This window comes from Microcaecilia unicolor, chromosome 7 (assembly GCF_901765095.1).
Source record: "Microcaecilia unicolor chromosome 7, aMicUni1.1, whole genome shotgun sequence".
NCBI lineage: Eukaryota > Metazoa > Chordata > Amphibia > Gymnophiona > Siphonopidae > Microcaecilia > Microcaecilia unicolor.
This window is the reverse complement of record NC_044037.1, coordinates 138,615,731-138,631,905: the sequence shown is the minus strand read 5'-3', so window position 1 is coordinate 138,631,905 and position 16,175 is coordinate 138,615,731. Positions and strand designations below refer to the sequence as shown.

Here is a 16,175-nt window from a genome sequence, read left to right as displayed (position 1 = left end):
TTTTCAAAATAATTGGGAGTGCTAAACACAACCCAATATTCTCCCTCTGCCTGCCACCACCAAAAAAGAAATAGTCTTAGGTTGCATTCAAAGATAATATGAGGCGCCATTTCCCGAACTTTAGCTTGCACGCCATTCCTGAGACATTACCATCAAAGCACTGTCCCCTGCATGTTTTAAAATCCAAACCATACCTTGTTAAGGCATCTTTATACTGTACACAAACTTGAGCACAAACACACTCAGAACCTTACCATACCATAATAGCACTAACTCCCAAGACATGAAGGGCTACAACCTCATGTGTGAAAAGGCAGCACTGTAAATACTATACTGGGCCCTAAAACACCAATACACTACCAAGTGAAAAAAAAAATAACCAAACAAGATCTCTATGCATATGCTACATGCTAGCAGAATACCGCATCGTGGTCACACATGACACAACAAATATATCACAAGGGACCAGAGATCAATATGCAGGGAAAAATACTGAACTGGAAACCTCAAGAAGTCAGACTCGGCATACAGCAATACTAGAGAAATTTAAACTAAAATGCAAAATATCAGAAATGTACATTTCCAAAAGCCGACATATTCCAATTAATAAATTCAAAATAAAATGCTTTGTTCTACCTTTGTTGTCTGAGTATTTTATTTTTGTGTTCCCTTTGGTCCCAGTGTCTCTTTTCAGCATTTGTTTGTTTTCTTGTCTTTGCTGTGGTCTGTACATTTGACATTTCTTCTCACTCCATGTCCACCATCCTCCTCCTGCATCCTTATCCGTCCTGTCTAACAGGGCCTGTCTTAAGGCGAGGCGACCGAGGCGGCCGCATAGGGCCTCACACTCAGGGGGGCCCCTCGCAGCGCACCTGAGGTCGCCCCGCCCAACCTCCAGTCCTCCCTCCCTCCCTTCGAACGGTGCGCAACGGCGGCTTGGTGGGGGCAGTCTGCCCCGGATGTCAGCGGGTGGGGGGTGCTCCGCTCCCGCTGCTCCCACCCTGTTCTGCCTTTAAAAAAACAATTTTGAAGCGCCGGAGTGACAGGCAGCGCCTCGTGTCTGCCCTGCTACTAAAAATCTCTTCGATGTCGTTGGGCCTTCTCACATTGAGTCCCACCCTCCTCTGAGGTAACTTCCAATTACCGTGAGGGCGGGCGGGACTCAATGTGGGAAGGCCCAACGACATCGAAGAGATTTTTAGCAGCAGGGCAAACACGAGGCGCTGCCTGTCACTCCAGCGCTTCAAACCTGTTTTTTCAAAGGCAGTGAGGGTGGTGGGTGGCAGGAGAACGGAGCTGGTAGGTGGGTCAGGGGGGAGGGACTCAGATGGGAGAAGGGTGTGGGGTGGGGGTTCTCAGGTGGGGGAAGGGTGGGGTGGGGAGGGGTTTCTCAAATGGGAAGGAGACTAAGGTGCGGAGGGGGTTCATAGATGGGAGAAGGGGGTGGGGAGGGGGTTCTTGGATGGTTGAAGGGGATGGGTGGGGAGGGGACTGGGGTTCTTGGATGGGAGAAGGGGACTGGGGAGGGGGTTCTCAGATGGGAGAAGGGGACGGGTAGGGAGGGGACTGGGGTTCTTGGATGGGAGAAGAGGACTGGGGAGGGGGTTCTCGGATGGGAGAAGGGGACTGGCACTGGGGTCTGAGAAGGGGCCATATGGAAAAATGGGGGCCATGCCTGGGGCTGGTGGGAAAATGGGGCATGCGTGGGTCAGGTGGGAGAATGGTTCTGAAAAGGGGGGCCCTAATACAAGGCATGTGGATGAAGGGGGCTGGAACTGGTGGCTGAAAAGGAGGGTAGGTGGGATAAGGGGGCTAGTACTGGGACTGGAGGCTGAAAAGGGGCAGGGGCTGAAACTGGGGACTGGGGGCTGAAAAGGGGACAGGGAGAAGTGGCTGGGGGGCTGAAGCTCGGGACTGGTGGGAGAAAAGGGCTGGGGCTGAAATGGGGGACTGGTGGGATAGTGGGGCTGGAACTGGGGGCTGAAAAAAAGGGGCGGAGAGAGGGGCAGATCCTGGATGGGGGAGCGAGAGGGAGGGCAAACCCTGGATGGATGGGAGAGGGAGGGCAAATTGTGGATTGAAGGGGCAGAGAGAAAGGGCAGACAGTGGATGGAAGGGATAGAAAGGGCAGACAGTGAATGGATGGGGGAGAGAGAGAGGGCAGACAGGGGCAGATGGTGGATGGATCATGGAAGGGGCAGGGATAGAGGGCAGATGTGGATGGAAGGGGCAGGGAGAGAGGGCAGACATTGGATGGAGGGGACAGCAGAGAGGGCAGACACTGGATGGCAGAGAGAGACCAAAGACAGATGCTGGATGGAAGAAAGACAGTGAAAAGAAGATGAGGAAAGCAGAAACCAGAGACAACAAACTGTAAATAAAATATATATTTTTATTTTTTTGCTCTAGGATAAAGTAGTATTGTAGATGTGTTAATAAATGTTTATAATAGAACATGTAAACAAGGTAATCTTTTTATTGGACTAATTTTAATACATTTTGGCTAACTTTCGGAGAACAAAACCCCTTCCTCAGGTCAGGATAGGATACTTTAACAGTACTATACTGTATTGACCTGAGGAAGGATGTTTTGGCCTCTGAAAGCTAAATCTATTAGTCCAATAAAATGGTATTATTTTATGTTCTATATTTGTTTTATTTCTATTTGTTAATTTGTAAAGTGGTGATTCGTATTTGTTAGTTTTTTTTCAAATTTACATCTGCTGTCTTTATATTTTGCACAGTACTAGGGGACGTTTTCTGTTTCTGTGGTGTTGCATTGTATGCAGAGTCTGGCATCTTGGGGGTTCCATTTAATTTTTGTCTAAATAGAAAGTTTAAATATTACTACTTATTCTATAGTGGATTAGGGTGTATCTGTGTTTATGAAAAAGACATGGCTTTCAGTTGGCATTGACTGTGCAGGATCAACGATCTGTACTATTCTGTCTGGTTTCATTGTACAATAGGTGAATTGATGTTCTAGTCCGCACTGTAGTGTTTTAAGATGTTTTCCTTTTCTTTGTGTGATTCGTAGAAATGACTGCTTATGGTATGGTAGAATTGCTCTATAGGTCCTGAGTGTTTTGTATTCTCGGCATACCTAGTACTAGATTTTGGAGGGGGGTGTTAAAAAATGACTGGGAGGGAGGGAGGGGGGCCTTGGAGCTGGGAGCCCTAGGGGGGGAAGCCCTGGAGCTGGGGGCCTTGGAGCTCGGAGGGAGCGGCCCGGGAGCTCGGAGGGAGGGGTGGCCGGCCCTGGAGCTAGGGTGGGGGTGGAGCTAGGATGGGGGCAGGGCTAGGGTGGGGCCCCATCAAATTGGTCTGCATAGGGCCCTGCACTTGCTAAGACCGGCCCTGTGTCACTTTCTTTTATTTAAATATTTACATAGTATAAACGCACAGGAGGCAAGTCTTTGAATTTAGAGGAAGCCCTGGAATGAGAGGGCTTAGGATGAAGGTGAAAGGGGATAGACTCAGAAGTAAGGGGGCAGACTCAAGAAAAATGTCAGGAAGTATTTTTTCACGGCGAGAGTAGTGGATGCTTGGAATGCCCTCCCATGGGAGGTGGTGGAAATGAAAACGGTAATGGAATTTAAACATGCGTGGGATAAACATAAAGGAATCCTGTTCAGAAGGAATGGTGGTGGGAGGCGTGACTGGTGGTTGGGAGGCAGGGATAGAGCTGGGCAGACTTATACGGCATAGGCAGTCAGTGGCCCAACTGTTTGGGGAGGCTATAGGGGGCGGGGTTAGGGGTGGGGCCAGGGGTGGAGCTTAAATCCATAATTGTCTGATAACACACAGAAAAAATAAATAAAAATAAAAGTCACAATTAATACCTTTTATTAAATTTAGATATTAGATATGTATCATATGTCAAAGAATAAACTGGTTGCTCAAAGCATATACTAACCACAATCGCTCAACTACAAAACACTATACACAACTTTGTGCAAAAACACACTCAGAACCTTACTGTACCATAAATATTACACTGGGCAGAACCTAATACACCAATATATCACCCATACGGAAAATGCAGACCGTCAACAATATGAAACAAGGATCATAATATCACAATTCTCATGTAGAGCCACAAAACATCCTAATTCATGTTTAATGTGGGATAAAATGCCATACATAAGTAAATAAATATAAACATTTAATGTTGAGCACCTGATTCTTAAAGTGGACATATTCCAAACACTATAATGAAAATAAAATGATCTTTTCTACCTTTGTTGTCTGGTGACTTTGTTTTTCTGATCATGCTGGCCCAGTATCCGATTCTGCTGCTACCTGTCCTCTTAACTCCGTTTCCACGGCTTCCTTTCCATTTATTTCTTTACTTTCTGCCTTTCTTCTTCATTTCTTGTCCTCACTCCCAGGCTCCCCCTCCAGCCATCCATACCCACCCATTGATTCTCTCCTCTCCCCTGCCCCCCCCCCCCCTCCAGCCATCCACACCCACCCACCCATTGATTCTCTCCTCTCCTCTCTGTTCCCGGGCAGATTTTCTAACAGGAGCTGCTCATCCAATCAGAGAGCTCTATTTGAATGCAGATTAACATACAGATACTCTAATAGGAATTTTTAGTCAAAAACACTAGCTAAACCCTTCGTTTTTGGATCAAACTTCACATTTTTGATCAGAGCCATGCCCTAACATTAAGGCTGTAAACATTTCCATCAATATTTACCCATAAATATGCAAATGAGAACCTCCCAAAAATGGACTAATTTGCATATGGCTTGAGCAAATTTGAGTACATAGCATACCAATCCCACTTCCTAGTACCTAAATTCTGCAATTAGATTTAATGCAAATACTTTTAAAACTTATTTTTAGCACTTTTAAAAATTTCAGGGGTCAGTGCAAGTCTCTTTGCTGTGAACTGCTCATGTGCAGGAATTCATGATCCTAGTTAAATATCTCCCTGGTAACCCAGGACACCTCCAGCCAACCCCCCTGCTCTGCTCTCCCAACAGTAAGATAATCAAATTACAACTGGTTATACACAAGGCTAGAGATGGCTTTCACTGCAGCTGCTGCTATTTAAACCCCCCAGAGCAGCAGGACTGGCAGGAGAACTACTACTAATACTATTTAGCATTTCTATAGAAACAGCTGATCCATCCTGCTGTGGCTGGGGAGGCATAGCCTCCCTAAGCCTCTTATACCGGGCACCTATGTTATACGGTCTGTGCCAGAGCCAGTGGTGGAAGGCGGGACTGGTGGTTGGGAGGTGGGGATAGTGCTGGGCAGACTTATACGGTCTTTGCCAGAGCCAGTGGTGGGAGGCGGGGCTGGTGGTTGGGAGGCGGGGATAGTGCTGGGCAGACTTATATGGTCTGTGCCCTGAAGAGGACAGGTACAAATCAAAGTAGGGTATACACAAAAAGTAGCACATATGAGTTTATCTTGTTGGGCAGACTGGATGGACCATGCAGGTCTTTTTCTGCCGTCATCTACTATGTTACTATGTTTTTTACCTTCCTCCATTTTCAGCATCTACCCTCTCAGTGTCCCAATTCAACATTTCCCCTCTGTGTGTGTCTTGACCTATCCTGCATTTCCCCCTCTGTGGCCCTGCCCCTATCTGTCCCCCTTCCCCTGTGATCAGCATTATTCCCGTGTCCCTGTCTTCCCCTGTGTCCAGCATTACCCCTCTGTGTCCTTATCTCTTCTCCCTCCATGGCCAACATCTCTTCTCTCTCTCACTGTCCCTCTCTCTCTCTCTTTCCTTCTGCCCTTTGGGGCCAGTATATCACCTGTAGCTTCACACACACACCCCACACCCTCCACCCTGGGTCCAGTATCTCTTTCTGTCTTTTCCTGCCCACACCCCTCTCACAGTTTAGTATGTTCCCTGCTGGGTCTCCAGTGCCTTTCCCCATCTCTTCCATCCAGCATCTTCTTTCCCAATGTTTTCTCCCCCTAGTCTGTGTGTGTGTCTCCCCCCCCCCCCCCCAAGCTGGTCCAGCATCTATCTATGTCCAGCATCTCTTCCTGTCTGTCCCTCACTCTTTCTCTCCCCTCTCTCCTGGTTCAGCAGAGCAGTACCTCTCTTCTTTCCTCTGCCCCCTCAGGTCCATCTTTTCTCCCCTTTGTGTCTGTTCCCCCCCCCCCCCCCCCGGCTTACTGGTGCTGCTAAGTACCTTGATCGCTGCTGCTGGTAGAGGCACCACAGGGATTGAGAGATGCTGCCTTGGGGCCTCGATCTTCCCTGTGACACGTCCTGCCCATGCGGAACAGGGTTGTATCAGAGAAGGCAGGATGCGTCATAGGGAAGATCAAGATCCTTGAGGCAGCTCTTTTTAATCGCTGCAGAGTCTTTAGTGGCAGTGATCAAGGTAGGTAGCAGCACCAGTGAGCAATGGGGAGTGGGAGAGCCGCCGGCAGCGGGTTCAGTGCATGAATTGACAATCAGGGACATAGGCAGTCGGTGACTCAGATGTTTGGGAAGCCTAAATTAGGATGGGGTTGAGACGGGGCTAAGGCAGTGTGGGATGGGGTGTGGCAGGACAAATTTAAATCCTTGGGGTGGGGGGGGGGGGGCGCTAGAGGACCTTGGACTAGATGGGTGGGTAGACTTGGAGCTCCCTCCTAGGCCTCGTTAAAATCAAGTATTTACTAGTGTCTTTGGCACAATTTTTTACACTACTGCTCAAAGATTTACTGCTAAACATGTCTGCAAGCAAGTCTCACAAACAGGAAACTAGCATGTCTTCTTCCTCGGGAGAAAAAAGGAAGAAATGTGATATATAGTCTCCTGAAAAGATGGTGCCGAACAGGTCTAACATGCACCCTTCTGAAGCTGTTTTAGAAGAATTAAAGTCGTTAAGGGATCTCACTGCAAAGCACTTTGAAACAACTTGCAGCTTGAAAAATGATCTCTTGGCACTTACAGTGCAGTGCCGTAGCGAGGGCGGCTGCCACCTGGGGCAGTTCGCCACTGCGCACCCCCCCCCCCCGGGTGCAGCACAGCGCACCCCCCCACCTCGGCGTGCACCCCCCACCGGAGTGCATTCTTACCAGTCGCGCGGGAGGGCCGGTCCGCCCCGAGTGTACATCGCTGGGAGCTGCGTCGGCTCCGCTGGTTCCCAGCTCTCTCTGCCCCGGAACAGGAAGTAACCTGTTCCGGGGCAGAGGGAGCGGGGAACCAGCGGAGCTGACACCCCCCAGCGGCATGCACCCGGGGTGGACCGCCCCTCCCACTCTCCCCTTCCTACACCACTGTTACAGTGTCAGTCTCCGAATTTCAAACGAGATTAGAGGCAGTAGAAAAACACCTAGAACAAACTGCCACAGATTTACAACAACATGTGCACTTAATGGACAAACTTCTCTACTTGGAAAAACAGCTAGAAGATCTTACAAACAGAAGTAGGAGAAACAATATTTGAATTTTGGGCTTACCAGAACACTCAGAAGGATCTAACTTACCACTATTTTTAAGCACATGCTCCTGAAAATCCTACATTTACCACCTGAAACAGTTCTTGAATTGGAGCGGGCACAAAGATCTCCGGGGAAGATTAAGTCCAATGATAAGACAGCCCTCCCTATAGTTGCAAAACTACTTCGATATCCTCAAGCTCTACTAATTTTGACAACAGCAAGGTCGATTTCATCTCTGATCTTTGAAGGCAGAAGGATAAATATTGTCCCAGATCTGTCAAAAACCACTGCACAGAAACGGAAGCAGTTCCTGTGAGAGCATAATTTAAAGAAAAAGGAGCAAGGTTTGGATTACAATACCCTGCAAGGATGATTATCACATTAAACAACACCACCCGAGTCTTTGATTCTCCAAAATCTTTACAACTATTTCTAGATAAAAGGGACACAGAAGGTATGGCTGGATGAGTTAATCTCCATGCATATACTCTTTTTTTTTCTCACTCTGCTGAGCTGTTTCATGCTCTGGTAGGCCGCATGCTGACAGCTATTTACTCATTGCCATGATAATTAACCTTTTGCTAATCACAGTCTCCTTTTCTTTTGATGCAAATGCTCTTTTCATGGTCAAATGACTTAATGACTTCTGTTATGTTGATTTTCTAGTACTTAAATGTAATTAAGAAACTGTATTTCCATCATTTACAATGTATTGTAAGCCACACTGAGCCCGCAAATAGGTGGGAAAATGTGGGATACAAATGCAACTAAATAAATAAATAAATAAATAAATAAATTTTAAGAAGTGACTTCTGTCACTGGAGTATCCCTATTGACTAGCTTGTTTTTGTATGTTTTCACCTACTTATTACAAAAGTTCTAAGCAAGACAAATTTTTCAATTTTGAAACTATACTGAAATTGTTATTATTAGATATATTTATTTATTTTTATTTATTTATTTATTTGTTGCATTTGTATCCCACATTTTCCCCACCTCTTTGCAGGCTCAAAGTGGCTTACAATACATCATGAGTAGTGGAAGAATGCTAGAAAATAAACATTTAGTATTACAGAAGGATCTTGGTCAATATGATGATAATAAGACGTGGAGGGGCAAAATTGAACGAAAACGTCTATCTCCATGGGCGTTTATCTCCAAGAACGGGTCCGTGAAGGGGCGGACCGAACCGTGTTTTGGGAAAAAATAGACGTCCATGTTTTATTCGACAGTTTGTGAGCTGGGCGTTTTTGTTTTTCAGCGATAATGGAAAATGAAAGCGCCCAGCTCAAAAACGAATAAATCCAAGGCATTTGTTCGTGGGAGGGGCCAGGAGTCGTAGTGCACTGGTCCCTCTCACATGCTAGGACACCAACCGGGCACCCTAGGGGGCACTTTTACAAAAAAAAAAAAAAAAAAAAAAAGGTAAAAGAGCTCCCAGGTGCATAGCACCCTTCCCTTGTGTGTTGAGCCCCCCAAATACCCCCCTCAAAACCCACCACCCACAAGTCTACACCATTACTATAGCCCTAAGGGGTGAAGGGGGGCACCTACATGTGGGTACAGTGGGTTTGGGGGGCGGTGGAGGGCTCCCATTTACCAGCACAAGTGTAACAGGTGGGGGGGATGGGCCTGGGTCTACCTGCCTGACGTCTACTGCACCCCCTAATAACTGCTCCAGTGACCTGCATACTGCTGCCAGGGAGGTGGGTATGACATTTGAGGGTGAACATAAAAAGTTGTGAAACGGCACATTTTTGTGGTGGGAGGGGGTTTGTGACCACTGGGGGAGTCAGGGGAGGTCATCCCCGACTCCCTCCAGTGGTCATCTGGTCGTTTATGGCACTTTTTGGGGCCCTATTCGTGGAAAAACAGGGTCCTGGAAAAGTGCCCTAAATTCTCGCTAAAAACGCATATTTTTTTTCCATTATCGGCGACAGGCGCCTATCTCTGATCGGCCGATAACCACGCCCCAGTTCCGCCTTCACCATGCCTTTGACACGCCCCCATCAACTTTGTCCGCATCCGTGACGGAGTGCAGTTGAAAACAGCTTTCGATTATACTGCTTTATTCGTTTTTGTGAGATAAACGTCTATCTCCTGATTTGGGTCGCAATATAGGCGTTTTTCTTTTTCAATTATAAGCTGGATAGTCATAGTAATTCATAGACACCAAATTCTATTAGTTCTCCTTGTTTGCTGTTCACTTCTAATATCCTCTTACACCCATCTATTTTTCTAAAGCTGAGCTCTTAGCTCCTAGCTCTCTGCTCTGATGGCTTTTTTCTTTCCTTACATGAATCCAAGCAATATTTTTCTTTCTAATGTAATTGCTAGATGTAATATTAGCAATATGATGATGTATATATGTCATCCTTCTCTAGGATATACACAATGTTTGAAATGGAAAATGTTTCATATAAGATTTTGCAACACTTAAAATGTTTTTTCAGATCTTAACATACTTTCTCAACATGGCTCAAAATATAAAAAATGATACAAAGTTTATTTCTTGGAATGTGCATGGGCTCCAACACCCAATGAAAAGGAAAAAAATATGTTTAGCTCTTTAAAAAATGAAAGCACAATCATGTTTTTACAAGATGCACATCTCCCTGACATGCATCTTTTCATCAAAGCTGGTAATTGGTTAGGTGAATTTTACCAGTCTCCATCTGATGGTAAAAATGGAGGAGTTGCTATTATATTTTATAAAAAATTAACAGTTAATCTTCAAAAAGAAACAAAAGATGCAGAGGGAAGATGGCTTCTGTTAAATATAGTAGTAAATGGTGCAGAACTAAATTTGCTTAATGTTTATGCCCCTAACAAAGATGAGCCTTCTTTTTTTCATACAATAACTGAAAAATTGGCAGAATACCCTCCAGTTCCCATTATCACAGCTGGTGATTTCAATATGCCTCTAGATACATGGTTAGACAATCCAATACAATTTACCATATACCTAAAGCACATACTGCTTTACTTTCTATGATAAATACATATCATCTGATTGATCCATGGAGACATTTTCACCCAGATTCCAGAGAATACACTTTTTTTTCTAATCCTCACCATAGTTTTACAAGAATTGATTATTTTTTAATTTCTAATAATTTACTGGAATGTAAAATAATGTAAAAATGTAAAATAATTTACATTTCTTCAGATCTCAGATCATGCAGCAATCTCTATTACTCTTCAACTTAATACATCTACCTCATTGAAAAAAAACCTTCTGGAGACTTAATAGTCTATTATTAATGGATGATAACTACAAAAACAGAACTAAAAATGCAATTGTTGATTTTTTTTTCCTATAATCAAGATCCTAGCATAAACCAAATCACAATTTGGGAAGCTTTCAAGGTCACTATAAGAGGAGAATTCATAGCTATCTCTGCACACCAAAATAAAGAAAGATATAAACACCTTACAGAATTAGAGAATGAATTAAAATCACTGGAACAACAATATATTGTATCTCCTAACCCAAACATTCTTAATTCCATATATCAAACCAAATACAAATATAATAGATTATGGAGTATAAAAGTTGGCCATGAGATCTTTATTCACAATCAATCCCAGTATGCTGAACAGAATAAATGCAGTCATGTGCTTGCTAACTATTTGAAAAGGAAAATAATTAAAACACAGATACCCATAATAAAACAAAAAAATTCAGATATTTCTTATACTAAAACAAAAGATATACTTGAAGCTTTTCACAAATTTTATACAGAACTCTATCAATCAGAAACCTCATATTCCCAATCTCAACTACAAAACTTTCTAAATAATGTCTCTTTCCCTTCCTGGTCCACAGAAGAAAGAGACTCACTCCATTCCCCTATTAATCTCTATTAATCAATTAAAGTCTAGGAAAGCACCTGGACCAGATGGGCTTCTTAGCGAATTTTATAAAGTATTTAGTAAATATTTGATTCCCTAACCTTCTCAACTTATTTGAACAACTAGAAAATGACTCTTCATTAAAAACACTCAATAGATTCTCTGAGGCAGTTATCACTATTATACCAAAACCCAATAAGGATCCTACACAGGTCTCCAATTATCGGCCAATATCTCTACTAAATGTAGATTACAAAATATTTGCAAAAATCCTATCTAACCATCTGCGTTTAATCATTGGCTCTGTTATTCATCCCAATCAAGTTGGGTTTATGCCAAGGAGATTAATCACTGACAATGCCCGCTTGTTTCACCAGATTTCCTTGCTTGCTAAATCTCTAGATCAACCTGTTATAGCAATAGCTATTGATGCTGAACAAGTATTCGATAGATTAGAATGGAACTTCTTATTCTCTGTCCTTCATAAATTTGGAGCACCAGATTCTTTCATCAATAAAATTAAAATACTATACACTAATCCCTCTGCATGCATTATTGCAAATAATACGTTATCAAAGCAAATTAAGTTTGAAGAGAGGCACTAGACAAGGCTGCCCGCTGTTGCCTCTTCTATTTAATTTAGCTCTGGAATCCCTACTTTTTTCCATCCATCATAATTCTATTATACATGGTATCTCCTTTTAAAATGAAGAAATCAAAGCAACGGCCTATGCAGATGATGTTCTACTATTCTTCACAAATTCTATACAATCTATAGAATTGTTTTTTAAACTGGTAGAAACTTGCTCTTATTTTTCAGGCTACAAGATCAATAAACAAAAAACGGAGTTAATACCCCTTAATGTACATGCCATTCCAACCATTAGCTCACATTTTGATTTTGTTTAGTCATCTAGTGGCTTTCGTTACCTAGGATTGGATCTCTTACCAGATCTTGAATCTACTATGACATCTAATTCAAAGAAAATTCTTGCAATAATCAAAGAATTACTTCTTTCAGGAAGCCCATTGCACCTTTCCTGGTGGGGAAGATTGGAGTCTATAAAAATGGTAGCAATGCCAAAAATCAACTTTATTTTAAGTATGATTCCAATTTTTTTCCCCGCACTGTTTATCAACAAATAGATAAACTTCTTTCACAATTTTTGTGGGCTTCCAAAGTCCCAAAAATTGCTTTGAAAACATTAAAAAGTCCTAAAGAACATGCTGGTGTTGCTTTTCCAGATTTCTGAACATATCACAAAGCGTTCATAACACAACAAGCATGCTATTGGATTGCTACACATTCCAATTATGAATCTATATGGTTGAAAATTGAAAAAGAACTATGGTCTCAATACTTACATCCACAACATATTCCTTTCTGTATACCAAAATACTTACAAGATAATTCTGTTATTGTTTCATCTCATAAATGTTTTATTGAACTAGATAAATATATGGAAACCCCTAGTGAGAACTCATCACACTCCATAATTTTGGGTAATCCCATTATTAAAATCAATAAATTATATATATTCTGGTTAACTTGGTATAACAAAGGCATATATTATATAGATCAATTATTATCCAATGGAACACTGCATTCATAGAAACATAGAAACATGACGGCAGATTTGATCCATCCAGTCTGCCCATCTTCTGTAACCCCTAATTCTTCCTGTTCCTAAGCGATCCCACATGCTTATCCCATGCCTTTTTAAATTCTGGAACAGTCCTCGACTCCACCACCTCCACCGGGAGGCCATTTCACGCCTCCACCACCCTTTCTGTGAAATAATACTTCCTTAGGTTACTCCTAAGCCTATTCCCTCTTAACTTTGTTGTATGCCCCCTCATTCCAGAGCTCTCCTTCATTTCAAAAAGACTGTCTTCCTGTACATAAATGCCCTTGAGATATTTAAACGTTTCTATCATGTCTCCTCTTCCTTTTCTGTATTGCAGAGTAAATATCTATTGCCCTTTAATCAGTTTTTTTCGATGGTTGCAATTGCAGCATTGCCTTACCAGAAATGAAAATATTAAGACACTTTCTTCACTACAACCGACTATAATTTCCTTTGCTGAGAAACTATTTAGTACTGGTCAAAATCTGGCCTTGTGCATTCATGGGAACTAGATCTGGAACACAAACTAACATCAGAACAATGGAAAGACTTCTGGAAATTTCTTGGATGACCAGTAACCTCAGCTAACATGATCCAGTCGCTTTTCTTTTTGCATCACAAATCCATCTGGACTCCACAAAAATTAGCAGTTGCAGGTCTACTATCTCAAAATCTCTGTTGGTCATGTAACACATATCCTGGTACTCTGAAACATCTTCTTTTTGAATGCAGTCTCACTCATGCCGTTTGGAAATAGACAAGGAACATTATTTCCAAAATTCTACATATTCAACAACCAATCTCCTGGAAAACGATTATTTTTGGTTCTCTGGCATTGGACACCTCTCTGGATAAACATGACTCTAAATTGCTCAACATTTTATTAGCAGTTGCTGTAAAATCCATACTATCTAATTGGAAAGATAATTCGCTTTTAAATATTCATTTCTGGTGGCAATCTGTATTGCAACTTCATCAATTTGAAGTCTCAGTAATAGATAAGAAAGATCTTAAAGTATGGTCTAGTTTGGATTCCTATCAGGCTTATTTCCGACACAAATCGGAAGATGGGCATCCTTCTCCCATGGTCGCCCAAATCGGCATAATCGAAAGTCGATTTTGGGTGTCCTCAACTGCTTCCCGTCGTAGGGATGACCAAAGTTCACAGGGTGTGTCGGAAGCATAACTAAGGCGGGAGAAATCCGGGAAATTATAGACCGGTGAGTCTGACGTCGGTGCCGGGGAAAATGGTAGAGGCTATTATTAAAAACAAAATTACAGAGCATATCCGAGGACATGGATTACTGAGACCGAGTCAGCACGGCTTTTGTGTGGGGAAATCTTGCCTGACCAATTTACTTCAATTCTTTGAAGGAGTAAACAAACATGTGGACAAAGGGGAGCCAGTTGATATTGTGTATCTGGATTTTCAAAAGGCGTTTGACAAGGTACCTCATGAAAAGCTACAGAGGAAATTGGAGGGTCATGGGATAGGAGGAAAAGTCCCATTGTGGATTAAAAACTGGTTGAAGGATAGGAAACAGAGAGTGGGGTTAAATGGGCAGTATTCACAATGGAGAAGGGTAGTTAGTGGGGTTCCTCAGGGGTCTGTGCTAGGACTGCTGCTTTTTAATTTATTTATAAATGATTTAGAGAAGGGAGTAACTAGCAAGGTAATTAAATTTGCTGATGACACAAAGTTATTCAAAGTTGTTAACTCGCAACAGGATTGTGAAAAATTACAGAAGGATCTTACGAGACTGGGAGACTGGGCGGCTAAATGGCAGATGACGTTTAATGTGAGCAAGTGCAAGGTGATGCATGTGGGAAAAAAGAACCCGAATTATAGCTACGTCATGCAAGGTTCCATGTTAGGAGTTACGGACCAAGAAAGGGATCTGGGTGTCGTCGTCGATAATACACTGAAACCGCTCAGTGTGCTGCTGCGGCTAGGAAAGCGAATAGAATGTTGGGTATTATTAGGAAAGGTATGGAAAACAGGTGTGAGGATGTTATAATGCCGTTATATCGCTTCATGGTGCGACCGCACCTTGAGTATTGTGTTCAATTCTGGTCGCCGTATCGCAAGAAAGATATAGTGGAATTGGAAAAGGTGCAGCGAAGGGCGACTAAAATGATAGCGGGGATGGGACAACTTCCCTATGAAGAAAGATTAAGGAGGCTAGGGCTTTTCAGCTTGGAGAAGAGACGGCTGAGGGGAGACATGATAGAGGTATATAAAATAATGAGTGGAGTGGAACAGGTGGATGTGAAGCGTCTGTTCACACTTTCCAAAAATACTAGGACTAGGGGGCATGCGATGAAACTACAGTGTAGTAAATTTAAAACAAATCGGAGAAAATGTTTCTTCACCCAACGTGTAATTAAACTCTGGAATTCATTGCCGGAGAACGTGGTGAAGGCGGTTAGCTTGGCAGAGTTTAAAAAGGGGTTAGACGGTTTCCTAAAGGAGAAGTCCATAAACCGCTACTAAATGGACTTGGGAAAAATCCACAATTCCAGGAATAACATGTATAGAATGTTTGTACGTTTGGGAAGCTTGCCAGGTGCCCTTGGCCTGGATTGGCCGCTGTTGTGGACAGGATGCTGGGCTCGATGGACCCTTGGTCTTTTCCCAGTGTGGCATTGCTTATGTACTTATGGGACTGGGGTGTGCCTAACACATGGGCGTCCTCGACCGATCATGGAAAAAAGAAGGGCGTCCCTGACGAGCACTTGGGCGACTTTACTTGGTCCATTTTTCCTTACGACCAAGCCTCAAAAAGGGTGCCCGAACTGACCAGATGACCACCAGAGGGAATCGGGGATGGCCTCCCCTTACTCTCCCAGTGGTCACTAACCTCCTCTCACCCTAAAAAAAAAACTTTAAAAATATTTTTTCCAGCCTCTATGCCAGCCTCAAATATCATACCCAGCTCCATGACAGCAGTATGCAGGTTCCTGAAGCAGTTTTAGTGGGTACTGCAGTGCACTCCAGGCAGGCGGACCCAGGCCCATCCCCCCCCCCCCCCCCCCCCCCACCTGTTACACTTGTGGTGGTAAATGTGAGCCCTCCAAAACCCACCACAAATTCACTGTACCCACATGCAGGTGCCCCCCTAAGGGCTATGGTAGTGGTGTACAGTTGTTGGTATTGGGTTTGGTAGGGGGTTGGGGGGCTCAGCACACAAGGTAAGGGAGCTATGCACCTGGGAGCTTTTCTTTTTTTTTTTAGTGTTTATTTATATTTATTGAACATACACAAATCGCACATAAAAAACTTATGA

The 16,175-nt window shown here is 43.3% G+C and overlaps 1 protein-coding gene across 1 annotated transcript in view; it reads left to right on the top strand.

Moving 5' to 3' along the window:
* The window catches only part of TRPM8 (transient receptor potential cation channel subfamily M member 8), a 1,843,971-nt gene that overhangs the window by 1,423,811 nt on the left and 403,985 nt on the right, over positions 1-16,175 (top strand).